The 14900-nt window shown below is 38.3% G+C and overlaps 1 non-coding gene across 1 annotated transcript; it reads right to left on the reverse strand.

Moving 5' to 3' along the window:
• Nucleotides 1-11453: 11453 nt before the first annotated feature.
• LOC118978515 (U6 spliceosomal RNA) lies at nt 11454-11557 on the reverse strand. The gene has a single exon (XR_005064729.1). It is a non-coding gene; the product is annotated as a U6 spliceosomal RNA (small nuclear RNA).
• Between the last annotated feature and the right edge of the window lie 3343 nt (nt 11558-14900).

Here is a 14900-nt window from a genome sequence, read left to right on the forward strand (position 1 = left end):
CTCTAATATCCTCTATGTGCGAACACCCTGTACTTGATCACAGCTCTCCTCTGCACTGATTACTTCATGATGCAAAAGTGCATCTGTACCCACGAGACAGTCTTTCCACAGAGTCCCAAAGAGGACCTGTTTTACCTCTCTTTTCGGCCTACCTGGGCTTTCTGTCATCTCAAAAGTGCTTAAATATTTTTCGACACTGAGAAAGGAAGTAAGAATCTTTTTGAATTTGACCTTGTTTTCTTTCCTCCCCTATCATGGCTTCTTTCCTAGCTTATGGCATTTCCTATGCTACATTCTCTGAATACTCTTCACTCGGAGTCATGGGTATATAACATATACGGGCCCACTGGAAAAGTCCACTGGATCTGTAAATGGCATTTCAGAATTTTAAAATTCCTGTTTACTTTAGCAAATGTGGTTTTCACATCAAGACTTTCTACAGAGAAAAAAATAAAATACATAATTTAGCAATCAAATCTGATTAGGGCCTTTATAGTTCTCCTGATGCCCTAAAACCCAGGGTTTTAAAGGATGGTAGTCACATACACATGCATACCTCTCATTTTAAGTGAAAGGAACATAGTTGTGTTTAAAGTTTTGCAAATATTATAGTTACTATGATAGCAGAATTTCAAACTTTATATATATATATATATATATATATATATATATATATATATATATATAGGCATAATATACTGATGTTCTAAAAATTATTTGCATCACACCCTTATTTTTCTATTCATAGCCACCTCCATACAAGTGGTGGAAACAACTCTATATGCTCTGCCTTCAAGAGGGGGGCGGATATGGTAAATGGCAAATAAGCCAATTAAAATGCTTAAGAGCATTTGTAAATCTATAGCAGAAACACAAACTTGAAAACAAGCTTTTATTTGAAGCAGTAAATCTCTGTTGAGAGAAAAATGTGTAAGTAAATTCCGACTTACCCAAACCAGTATAACTTGAAGCAGATTCCAAGAACATAGGATGCATCACCAATGTTCAAGTTTACTAACCACCCCCACCGAAAAAAAAGAGCCCAATGAGACGACAGATGGAAATGGAGGTGATGTATTATTGAGAGCTTAGAATAAGTTGCTTTCTAAGAAGAAATTCTTCTCTACCTGCTTTTTGAGTAGAAAAATTAAAATTCCATGTGACTATAAAACACTGGAGAACAAACATGGTAACCGTTTTGGGGGGCTCCTGGAAGTGGCCAAGCTTCATAAAGAAGTTCAATGTGTAATCTCGCACCTTAGAGTAGGTCAGTGATGACTAAGGGAGGTGACTAGGCTGATGGTCCTGCGGGTGACCTTTCTGAGTCACAAGCAGCTCAAAGGATAAACATTACCAGTTCTATCCAATACCCAGTTTTACTTCCTCCTGTGACCTATGAAAGATGCATTTCCCAGTCCACAATGAAGCAGAACCATGTTCCTAACTTGGCCAACAAAGTGAGATTATAAGGGACATGTCAGTTTTGGGGGCTGAGGTACCAAAACCTCCTCAGTTGATTCTGCAGTCTCTGTCTTCCCCTACCATAGTGACAGAAGAGGCCAAATGGCCTAGATCAACAATCCCCAACCCTTTTGACACCGGGATCTGGTTTCGTGGAAGACAATGTTTCCACAGACAGGGGTTGGGAGCACACAGCCAGGCTGTATGTGAGTGGGGTTTTGCTTACTTGCCTGCTGCTCACCTCCTGCTATGCCCCACCCCCCACCCTGTTCCTAACAGGCCACAGATTATACTGGTTTGAGGCTGGGGATTGGGGACTTCTGGTTTAGATAGTGTAACTACAAGATGGTTGGTGGAGCACTCTTCAGCATGGCTCCTGAGTGAGTATATGGAGCCAAGCTCCCTGGAAAACATGAGTTAGAAATGAGCTTTTGTATGTCAGTATCTGAGATTTGGAGATTGTTTTCTCCCTACATCCTTTCTTCCTGTCTTTCTTCTTTCTTTCCTTCTTTCCTGCAGCATAGCCTGTCCTATTCTAACAATGGGTAGTACAGGAAAGCTCTCAAGCTTCCACACAGCAGGTACCTGGAGGGCCTGAAAAGACTGGAGGTTAGAATGAAGAGGATTTAGAGGTTGTGGATTTCAGCAGTAATCACTGGCTTCATGATGGCGATTAAAAAGCCTAAATTTGAATAGAAAAGGCATAGCAAAGGCTAGAGAACTTCTTTTGATTGCAGAATAATATATAAGTAATGTTCAGTAAGTAATACTTATGTAATTAACATATATGTAGTATGTTCTTTGGAAATTTAAGTTTACTCTAAGGAAAGGGAAGAAAAAAAGGAGGAAGCTGCAGAAGAGGAAAGAGAAGGAAAAGAAGAAGAAGGAGAAGAATTAGAGTAAGAGACAAAATCTTGAGGAACTGAATTTAAATACTGAATTGATCACTTTAAAATCAGAAATGATGGCATCACTTCAAACTGAAAAATTCATTTCTTCCTTCTGGTCACAAAAATTGAGAGCTCATCATATAAATTGAGTAGGCAAAGCAAAATAAAAAATAGTACAAAAAATTAACAACAAGCAGAACTTGGTTTTTACAAAACTGAGGCAATGAAGATTTAAAAAATGTTATTCTCCCCGAGAATAAATAATAATGCAATAGTTAGAAGAGAAAATATTATTTTTATTTCCAGATGATCCAATGGCTAACTTTAAAAAGTCCAAGGGTTCAACATCAAAACCACTAAAACAACAAAAAAGCTCAGTAAGTTCTGTGGTTTCAACACAAATAAACAAAACCATTAATTCCCTCAACTTAAAAATCAGAAATTATAAACTACCACTTTAAGATGTTCTAGTCACATCAGTATATCATTTATATTCAGCATTTGATTCATTTTGCTGCTAATAACAGTTTGGTAAGATGTCCAGTTTTTGAATAATAAATATTTTTCCTACATAAAAAACTACAAACTGTAAAACACAACTTTAAAACATTTCCTTTACAGCAGCATATTAATTATGAAATGGATTTTGTTGCTAGTGGCAGGCTGAAAATAAAAGATGCATAAATAAGGTAGATGTCTCTTTATCTTTCACTAAAAAGTATAGAGAAGAATAGGCAGTAGAGGGCTGGTGTGACTACATAGTTATCAGGTTCCTTTTCTTTGTGCTTTGTTATCAGAGAATAACTTTTCTATCATCCAGTTTCCTCCTATGTTTAGAATGGCAGCTTGAGCTCCAGCCATCACACCACCATACCAAGGCAGGAAGGTGAATGTCACATGGGGCATGTACCCTTGTATGTTCCCACTTAAATAAGCCTTTTCTAGGAGTTTCATCTAACAACTTTCACTTATGTCGCACTGACCAGGAATTATCTACTGGCCATACCTAGCTGCAAGGGAGACTGGAAAATGTTGTTTTTTAACTGAAAATTTTGTCATCTTGAATCAAACCACTATTGTTTTATTAAAAAAGGAGAAAGGGAAAATGGATATTAGTGTTGGAAACTAGCAATCTCTGTCATAAATATGTCTAAAACTGTATGACACTTAGAATTATTGAGGATCTTTTATTAGTGTATAAAATTAAATTTGAATAAATTATAATAAGGTTGAAAAATATAGTGAGAAGTGCAATGATAGTAGCCTTGGGTGGGGGAATCCTGAGGATGCAATAGATTGTCAAAAAGGTTCTAGCTTTTGTTTTAGGGGATAGGTTTGTAAGTGCTTATTCCATTATTAAAAATCAGCAGGTAACTAAATGACCAGGCACAGATCCGTGAACAAACAACGAGTGTGTCATGAACCAAGATGCATTATTATCCTGTTTTAAAAATGAAAGTACAATTTTGAATCCTAATTTTTAACTGAACAATGAAATGACTCTAAAACACACATGGAAGAATAAATGGGCGGGAAATCCAAGGAAAATTGGAAAAAAGAGGATAAAGAAAGAAATGTTCACTGTCAGATTTTTAAAAAGCCTAATACATCATTTTAATGAAGCCCTTTATTCTCGGGGGGAGGAACCAGACCCCAGTCATAAAGCCATGTACTCACAGATTCATGGGTGAAGCTCTTTGCATATTTTATGGGGAGTGATGAAAAGGGATTACTTGTTCACTCTTCTACACTAAAGAAAAGTTATTACTGCTGTGTTCATTCTACTGCGTCCACCCATGGCTCCTGTAGGGATTTCAAAGTACCTCTTTACGCTGTGTCATCACCACCTTCTGCTGCCAGGTCTGTTGGTTGACTAGCCCAACATCTGTTCTCTCTCTTTCTGCCCTGATTGTATATAGCACCTCAGTTATGTAGAGTGGGATTTTCTTTTTTTTTTCAAGATTTTATTTATTTATTTTTAGAGAGAGGGGAAGGGAGGGAGAAAGAAAGGGAGAAAGAAAGGGAGAAAAACATCAATGTGTGGTTGCCTCTAACATGCTCCCCCCACTGGGAAGCTGGCCTGCAACCTAGGCATATGCCCTGACTGGGAATCCAACTGGCAATCCTTTGGTTCCCAGGCAGGCACTCAATTCACTGAGACACACCAGCCAGGGTAGAAATTTTCTTAAAAGACAACTGAGTGTACCCTTTGGCCTATTGTGCCACTTCTTTGCTTCTGCTTGGGACTGTGGCTGTGATGGCTAGAGCTCAAGCAGCTATTCTAAACACAGGGGGAAATGGGATGACAGGCAAGCCATTCTCTAAGGATGGTAAAGCAGGAAGAGATAAGGAGACTGATAATTGCACAGCCATACCACCCACGGATGGCCTATCTCTATACCAGTGAAAGATAAAGAGATGTCTATCTAATTTATGTAGTTTTTATTTTTAGTCTTTGTCACTAGCAGCAAAATCCATTTCATAACTGATACACTATTATAAAAGAAATATTTTAAAGTTGCATTTTATAGTCTGGGCAGTAAAAGTAATATATTTGTTAACAGAGTGGAAGGGAGAGCTTGGAGCATCTCTGGGGCCCCTGTGACTTCACAGAGCCACCAGTCTCTGGAAGACCACTCCACTTCCAGAGACTCTGACCTGGCTCCCTGGGGCACAGTCGGAGGTCACTCTGGATTGCCTCTGTTTGCCCACCAGCCAAGGTGATCTTGTCAAGACTTACTTTCTGTAGATTGAATTATAAAAGCAATAGAATGCTTTTCTAAATGTATAGGTATGCTTTGGCATAATGAGTAGTGCAATACATGACCCCCTGTGCCAAAAATTGGATATGTCCCTCACTATCACTAGTCCTTACTCCAAACCTACAGTGACAGTTGTGGAGATTCTAGCCAACAACCTGACAGTCAAAGAGCAAGGTATGGTCGATTCGAGGATGGAGCTGTGGAGATTTAGGGGTGTTGGGAAGAAAAGGTGGAACTAAAGATTTGAAGTAAAGGGTTGACTATTGAGAGTGTGTGAGAACTCTCATTGGGTAAAGTAAGCTTTTCTAAAAATTTTCTCCAGTCCTAAAGGATTGTGGGATTCTTGGCAGGTCAGTATTTCCAGCCTGTGACAGACAGATGTATTACTCAGAAGTCTGGGAGGCACAACATTCAACTGTCCGAATCACTGTTAACCTGGAAACTGCAAAGTGGCATCTTTCCAAGTGTACCTGAGTCATGTACTTCATTCTTGGAGGATGTAAAAATATTTACAAAAAACTTTTCCATTTTTTCATATTGGTTAAGTAATGCTGATTTATGATAAGATGTTTCTAAAGATTTAGGTATTACTATAAAAGCACATTTTAAATTGAAAAAATTAAAATAGAGACAGGGTCTTAACAATTTTTTTCCATTTTATGTATTCTCTTGGCAGTTTGGGTCAAAGGATACCTGTCAGGAGTCAATGCTCCACTTACTGCTGTATATGTGAGTGGTGAATAGGACCCTTTCCTGACTTTGAGAAATGCTTTTAATGTGTAAATGCCAGAAGATATTAAAGAAAGCTAATAAGAAAAAGAATGTATTCATTTTAAATATGGTGTTGGGGAGAGCTCTCCAAATACCCTGAACTGCCAGAAAAACAAACAAGTGGGTCCCACAGAGAAGTAAGCCTGAAAACACTTCACTGGAGGCACAAATGAAAAACTGAGGCTATTTAACTTTAGGCATATTAAGAGAAGGCAGAGTTCATTAAAAAAACAACAACAACAATGCTGGGGAAAATAGAAGGTATCATGAAAAGAGGAAGGCCAAATATGCCATAGATTGACTCCATAAGAGAAGTTGTAGCCATCAGCTGAACAGGGCCATTGAGGATGAACGTCACTCATTCCGAGGGTGAGCAGGAGTCAGAGCCCGCTTGATGGCATGTAACACACACACACCCAATTCTTTCTCCACTCAACATTTCCTATTAGCTAAATCGGCAAAGGCCTGTGTTGTGTCATAAATACTCAGTCTCATCCAGACAACACTAGGGGGAGCAATGCTGCAGAATAAAAGCTGTGAAAATTTGAGCTTCACACTCATTCTAGGAATATTAAAAATGACAAAATCTCAGACAGGAATGGCTGAGAAGTGGCAGGATAGACATCCTGTGAGGGTGGGCAGCTTCTATAACCAGAAAGGGAAGCAGTTTCCCAGGGAGTCAGATAGATGATCAGGGTTGGGGTTGTGGCTTTGGATGGCTGAAATCTTTGTGAGGGGACTTATTTTTTAAAGACAGTGGCTTGTCAAGTCTACACATGAAACAGTATTCAGGAAACTAGGACTTATCACTCTCAGAGAGTTTGGTGCCACATTTTGCAAATTAGCAGGGGCATGGCAAGCATAAGTACGTAGGGCAGTTTTGGGCCAAGAGCTATACAATTATAACCTCATCTTAATAAGAAAACCCTTAAAAACACAGAACTTTTAGAATGAATGAAACTTATATAAAGCAGAGCGTACACTATGTTATTTTCTTGCAAGAATTAAAAAAAAACAATTTCAAGAAATTTTGAATCAAAGGCAGAGAATTACAGGGAAATAATACAATACTGAGGACAGAAAAGAGGAACTAATATGTACTATGTGCCTCTGCTTGTGCTTCACATACGTTGTTATTTTAAGCCTCACTGGGACCCTAATAAGGTAGGTAGGGCCAATCATATTTTTCAAATGAGAAAATAGGCTCAATATGAGCTAAGTAGTATCCTAATAATCATTTTCTCATCTCACTCTAATATTTTTACATAACAGAGATGGTCAGAAGTGACACAGAAAAAGTTAAGTTTATTTTAAAATGTAATTAAATTTTACATTGAATTAAAAAATTTTAAATTATTTTATTGTTGTTCAGTTACAGTTGCTTGCATTTTCCTCCCACCACTCCCTGCCACCCCACCCAAACCCGCCTCCCTCCCTTGCTTCCACCTTCCCCTTTGGTTTTGTCCACATGTAGTTTATAGTAGTTCCTGCAAACCCTTCCCCCAACTGTCCCCTTCCCCTCCCCTCTAGCTATTGTTAGATTGTCCTTAATTTCAATGTCTCTGGTTGTATTTTGTTTGCTTTTTTCTCTTGTTGATTGTGTTCCAGTTAAAGGTGAGATCATATGGTATTTTCCCTCGCCGCCTGGCTTATTTCACTTAGCATAATGCTCTCCAGTTCCATACATGCTTTGTATTAAAATTTAATACAAACACTGGAAATGTATGTTATCTAAGAAAGCTTTTTGGCATTTGACATTTAGTTAAAAATTAATCTTTCAAAAGTTAACTATATATCTTATTACCCAAAGAGAAAGCTTGTTTCATAGTATTCTTGACAATTAAAAATGATTATATATATATTTATGTGTGTGTGTAGATATTCCTTCACATTCTTTCATCCAACCCTCTATCCTCCCTCCCCTACAGCTCTCAGTCTGTTCCATGTTATCCGTGCTTCTGTTTCTCTTGTGTTCATCAGTTTATTTTGTTCATTAGCTTCCCTATATACGTGAGATTATATGGTATTTGTCTTTCTCTCACTGCCATATTTCACTTAGCATAATAACACCCAGGTCCATCCATGCTATTGTAAAAGATAGGATTTTTCTTCTTTTTATTGCCATGTACCATTCCATTGTGTAAATGTACCACAGCTTTTTTATCTACTCATCTACTGATGGGCACTTGGGTTGTTTCCAAATCTTACCATCATACTTTCATTTTTAGTTCTCTCCACCTGTATCCTGGATAATTTACTTATTCTGTCAAGTTGCTTTTCTATTACATGCAGTCCTTTGTAGCAATGAAACACCAATTCAGAAGAACCTGCGCACCCCAATGTTTGTAACAGCACAATTTACAATAACCAAGTGCTGGAAGCAACCTAAGTGCCCATCAGTAAATGATTGGATTAAAAAAACTGTGGTACATTTACACAGTCAAATACTGTGCAGTAGAAAGAAAGAAGGAGCTCCTACCTTTTGCAACAACATGGATGGAACTGGAGAGCATTATGCTAAATGAAATAAGCCAGTCAGTGAAAGACAAATACCATATTATCTCACCTATAAGTGGAATCTAAGCAAGCAAAATATAACTGGAGATATTAAAACAAAAAACAAACTGACAGTATCCAGAAGAGTGCGGGAAAGTAGATAATGAGGGAAAGCAAAGGAAGGGTCATCAAGGAACATGTATAAAGGACTCATGGACAAAGCCAAAGAAAGGAATGGTTGAGGGTGGGAAGTGGGGGTGGGCAGGGTGGGGAAAAGCGGTAGGGGGAAAATGGAGACAACTGTAATTGAACAACAATTAAAAAGAGAAAAAATAATACTACTGTTATCATGTCTGCGAACTTGGTCTCAGATGGATTTTATTTTCTCTTGTATGTTTTCTTGATTTTTAAAGAGAGTTTGTCTTTAGAGGTGCTTGTTTATTTTCCTGAGAGAATCCCGTGGGAGTGTGTGGGGTCACGTTCCATAGAACCAGGCACTTGAGATGAGGTTTCAGTGTGGTGCTTATTAAGGAAGTGTTCCAGGAACACTGGCAAAAGGGGGTGGGGGGAGGGCAGAGAAGAGGAGAAATCCCAGCATGCGTATGATTTCAGACAAAGTCCCACAAAAAATAATCTCAGGCTGATGCTGCAGGGGGCTCTGGGGTTTCAAAGTTATGCCACAGAGTTGTAACTGAGGTTAGAAAACTATGAAAATTGTGTGGGTAGGGGGTGTGTTTTAGAGGGCAGTTTTTTGAAAAAGGAGGCCCAGTCGGTGCTGGATAGAAAGCACACCAAAGAAGGGACCCCAACCCCCACCCCACCCCAAGAAAGAATGAAAATAGATCCGGGAATCTGGGTAAAGCACAGACTCTAACATCTGAGGACTGTTATTTATGTTTGTTCTAAATTTGGAGGTTTTCTGGTACTATATGGGTTTCCATTCTGAAAAGTAGCAGGCCAAAGGAGCTAACGTCTCATTTAAAAATTGTTCTCACCCAAAGTGCAAGCCACAAGGAGCTTGCATGTCTGAGCTGAGCTGCTGAGCCAGTTTTCCCTTAGTTCCTCTTTATGTGATGGGGATAACTTCTCTACGAAAGGTCTTTAAGCAAGGTTTCCTTTCAAACCCCTAATCTCTTCTGTGTAAGAATTAAAATCCCGTCTAGGCATTAGCTGATTGAATTATCTCCCATAGCCCCTTCTACGGCTGCACACGTCTGCATTCCAGTCTGGTTGAAGACTTTGGGCTGTGTCTTCGAAAGGGCTCTTCTTACTCCTGCTTTGGTTTTCTGCTTACATAATCCTTCAATCGTGGATCTTCTATCTCTTCTCTTGTTCAGATGAGTTCTGTGTGAGAAGAATTTCAAACCTGAACTGAAAGTAAGATTCTTGCCCTTCCAGCCTCTGTCTGGACACCAGTAGTTTTGAGTGAACCCTGAATTGTCCCTTTAGATGAGTGGTGGAGAAAAGTGGGAGGGAGGGTACAGAGAAAGCTGTGACATCAAAGAGTTCCAGAAACTAAAGTGTGGAAAAGTTGATATCCTCAAGAGTGGTAAACAGGAAGAACATGCCATCCTGTGACCAGAAGGCATGATGAGTGTGTCTGTGTGCTCTGTGGCCTACATATGTATTTGATTTCTGTAGCATGAACAGAATTGGTGGGAAATCCTCTCTTTTATACTCTTTTCTTAGAAAATAGTATGAGATTCCTGACATAGCCAGAGGAACAACTGAAAGACAGCCATCCTCATTGCTTTTCCAGACCCCAAACTGAAAAATCCCCATGTGCTGAGTGTATGACGAGAACTGAGACTCGGGTCTGAAGTTACCATGTTTTTCTATAGTACTTTCTGAGAAGTACTGACATAATACTGCCCCTCCTAATATGCCATATAAGGTAATGGCCCAAATGAAGCTGTAAAAGAAGCATTTAAGCTTCCAGCAAAGAAAGTTTTTGGCAAATGCTTCAAATACAAACTGTAGGGCAGATACTGAACCCTTTAAGCTATAGTTCCAAAGTATCAAACATTATTTTGACTTTCTCAAATGCAAGCATGTATACTGAAAATGTAGGATGATATTAACATAATATATGGAAAAGTCAAGTAGAACATTCAAGATTGTTTACCAGGATTGTTGTGTGCCAACTCTGCCTGGTTTGACCAACAGGCTTGTAAAAACTGTGGTCATGAGGGGTAGGCCATTCTGTCCAGAAGAGTTTGAGCACTTTTATAAAACTCTTTAGACAGAAAAAGGTGTTGCTAAGAATAGCTCCAGTCACACTGCTGATCGTTGTGTTCAGGTTCTTACAGAGATTAAACTATGAAAACTATCAACTACTCAGGTTCTGATATTAGTTTTCCTTTCCCCAGGAATTGAAGGAAACTCTTAAGGAAATGTAGCAAGTATCTTAGGTTCCATCCAAAGATAGAAGAATTTCTGCCTAGTTCTGGAAGACTGAGAGTTTTCCTACAAATTTCTCCTAAGCTAAGAGGAGGTATAAAGTACAGAAGTTTGGTCAAGTCCAATATGTCCTTGTTAGAAGGGACTGTTTTTGCATTTGGCACTTCAATTATCAACTCACCTGGCTGCCTGCAGCCTGAGAGTAAAAAACCGTCAATGAAAAATAAGGAAGATCTCAAGAGACCCCAAGTCCTCCTGGAAGTACTGGCTTTGGTGACACAAGCAGAGAGTCGTACCAGTGTTGACAATAGCTGCATTGGTCACAAGGGTAATGATAAAGTACTGACTCCAGTGCCTTCTATTTTCTGCATGTAAAAAAAAAAACAACCCATCAGAACACATGACTAGAGATGAGAATCCTCAGTCTTGGGCTACTTGGCATCATCAGGGGTCCTGCCTCTGGGCAGTGGTAGCGCCAAGGGGTAACAGCAAGCACAACTGCCATTCTGAACTTAGGTGCTTTTGGACACATTTTCTCAGTGATCTATATTAGAACAAAAGAAAAATGGCAGGGACTCCCTGGTAGTCAGCAGAATGCTCTTAGAACTTGTGTGAGAGACTGGATATTCTTAAATTTATTTGGGAAGATCTGGGGGTTATATTTGTTTTTCTCTTTTTTATGGGACGCTTCATGAATTTTTGTGTCATCCTTGCACAGAGGCCATGCTCATCTTCGTATTGTTCCAATTTTAGTTTATGTGCTGCAGAAGTGAGCCCTGCGGGTTATGTATTTAGAGGAGTAAGCCAACGACTTGCCCGTCACAAACACATACTTCAAACAACTGGACAGATGATTGTGTACATGGTCGTAACCAGATGACCAATATGGAAATCAAATAGACTGTGTAATTGGAAGCAGGATATGGAGAAGCTGTATTCTCTCTGCCAAAACAAGACCAGGAGCAGATTGTGGTTACTGACCACAGACTGCTAATATCAAATATTAGAGTCAAGCTGAAGAGCGCTAAAAGAATTATAGTGCCAAAATATAACATAATAACATTCCTAATGGATTTAAATTCCACATAAAACACAGATTTGCACTGTTAAATGTAATCAACCAAGAACCAGAGAAACTGTGGACTGAAGCTGCAAATGTTATTAGAGATGAATGCAAAAAGGCAGTGATGGATGGGAAAAAAGGGGCAGGAAGGTTAAAATGGATGACAGAAGAAACACTGAACATCTGACGAGAGGCAAAAGTAGAGGTTAGGATCCTGAACATAGTTTTTAAATGATATCACATAGAAACAGAGAGAACTCTTACAACAGTCAATGCAAGGAGATAGAAGAAAACAACAAAAAAAAAAGGGAAAACAAGAGAGCTCTACAAGAAGATGCAAGAAATAAAAGGAAAATTCAAACCTAGACTCGGAATGCTGAATAACCACCAAGAAAGCATGTTATCTGAATAGGAGAAAATAAAAAGAAAGTATAAACAATATACTGAAGAAACAAAATAATGGCAGATACCTCCGAAGTTTTCCATAAGGAGGAATGTATAATTCTAGGAAGTGAAGTGGAAGGTTGTCTAAAATTATTGGGAAGAAATAAATCACCAGGGGTAGATGGGTTACTAATAGAATTATTTGAAACCACAGAGACAGAATCTAATTCTAACAAGAATATGTCAACAAACTTGGAAAACAAAACAACGGTCTACATAGACAGGAAAAGTTCAATATACATCAAAATCTTCAAGAAGGATGCTGAGGAGTGTGCACAGTAATTATAAGACTGCTGCTCTCATTTCCCATGCAATTCAGTGGGGCTCAAGGTGATGCAGCAAAGGCTTCTATCTGATACGAAGCAAGAAATGCTGGATGTTCAAGTTAGATTCCAAGAGGGAAAAAAACATGGACTCATGCAATTGCTGTGCAAAACAATTAAACTTCCTACTGGCATTTTCCAAAGAGAGATCTCATTTCATGCTTACTATGTACTACATGGATTTAATTGTATTTACTTTTTTAAATTTTCTTGTATAAGAAGCATTTACCACTAAAATGTGTAAAATGCATTTTCTTCTTCTTCTTCTTCCTATATAACTGAAATTCCCTTTACTGTAAAGTTTTCTTGCACACAGTTTCTTTTTTTCTTTTGGAATTACTACTTTTAACCATATCTCAGCTTCTGCCTCTCTTGAAATAAATTTTTTTCTTAAGTTTTTATATATTTTCCTATCCTTTAACTAAGTTTTATTGTTATTGTTTTTACTTTCCAATGAGGGGAGGTATTAGCTCTTGATCTTTATATTAAAAGGTCAGTTTTCAGATGTGAATTATCTCTATCATGTTATTTACTGTATTTCAAAAGAGAAGTTTCACTCAACTTCCTCTTTGTCTTTTAAAATAACTACTTGAAATATTTTCCCTGGTGTTTTTCCATAGAAACGAAAAATTGGGACAGGGACAGAAAAAAGGAGTATTGCAGAAAATGTTTCAAGGGAAGTTAGCTTTTTTAAAATGATTTTTGTTAGCCTTGCCAAGTTTAAACCCATGAAGTCATAAATAGATACTAAATACAGAAAGGCCCCAAATGAATTGAACCTGTTATATTTTATGTACAAAATACTACATCCTGAGAAACAATCTCTTCAATGTAATACGTATTTATAATAAATAAACACCAAATAACACTAATGTCTTACAATTTTTATGGTCTGATAGGGGTTTTCACTTTATCTTATTTTCATCTTGTGCAAAAATATCCAGAAGGCTGAATTATTTCTTTAAATTCTTCAGAGTCTTCTTTGTAGAAACTAAGAAGACTGAAAAACTGTGTGGTAAGACTGTTAAAGCAAAAGTCTTGCTTGAGACCTTAGGAGCCCAGAGATTCCAGACACACAGCTTCCGGGAGGTGAGAGGCTGGAGAGCAGCCATGCCACACAGCTGAATGAGCCCAACTAGAACGTAAATAGGAAATAAGCTTTTTGCAACAGCATGGATGGAACTGGAAAGCATTATGCTGAGTGAAATAAGCCAGGTGTTGAAGGACAAATACCATATGATCTCACCTCTAACAGGAAGCTAAACAACAAAGCAAACAAGCAAGCAAAATATAACCAAAGACACTGAAATAGAGAACAGGCTGACAGTGACCAGAGGGGAGAGGGGAGGGAATTTCAGGGGAAATAAGGGAGGGATTTAGAGGAACCTATATAAAGGATACATGGACAACAACTGAGAAGGGTGGAAATGGGAGGGAGGGGGAGAATGGGGGGTGGGATGGGATGGGAGTAATAGACAGAAAACTATACTTGAAAAATAATTAAATAAAAAAATTGAAAAAAAAAAGAAATAAGCTTTCGAGGTCTTGGACAGTATATCTAGACTTACCTTCACTAATATACTTTAAAACACTAGCAAAATGTACAAGAGAAACATCATAATGCCGAAAGTTATATTGATGGTAGTAGCTTGCATAATATGAGACATAAAGATATTTCTACCACATAAATCAGTAAGTCTATTTCTTAGTGATGTATTATTGGAAAATAATGCAATGCAAGAAAGTTAGATGAGTACAAAAGATCTCTAGATAGGCTTACACATTTTTTTAAAAGAGGAAACAACCCAAGTTTTCACCTCTCATGGGTTACCTACTGATGTTAGAATAAAATTAAAGATCTTTATTGTGACCTCCTAAGGCCTTGCTACTGTGCTTCATCTTGCCTCGCTCTTCTTTGAATTTACTGTACTGTAGCCAGTGGCCTTCTCTTGGTGCCTCAAAGGGGCGCAAGCCTTTCTCCTGCGGGGCCTGTGCCCACGTTCTCTTCACTTAGAACACGATGACCTTCCCTAACCTCTCTTACCTTTCAGCTCGCTTACCCTCAGCCTCCCAGCTGCAGCTTAACTGTCATTTCCATAGGAAGACCTCTGATAGGCATGGCATCGCAGACCTACTTTCTTCTTGTAATTATCATAATTTTATTTGAAAAACTGTTTCTCATTACCTATTCAATAGTTTCTTTCTTGCTAAATTTAAAGTTCTATAAAGACAGAAGATATGTCTGCCTTGTTCAATGCTATTTTCTCCTGCTACACATGAGACACTTGGT

This window comes from Sturnira hondurensis, unplaced genomic scaffold, assembly GCF_014824575.4.
Source record: "Sturnira hondurensis isolate 20B ecotype Veracruz unplaced genomic scaffold, ASM1482457v3 Scaffold0021795, whole genome shotgun sequence".
NCBI classification, from domain to species: domain Eukaryota; kingdom Metazoa; phylum Chordata; class Mammalia; order Chiroptera; family Phyllostomidae; genus Sturnira; species Sturnira hondurensis.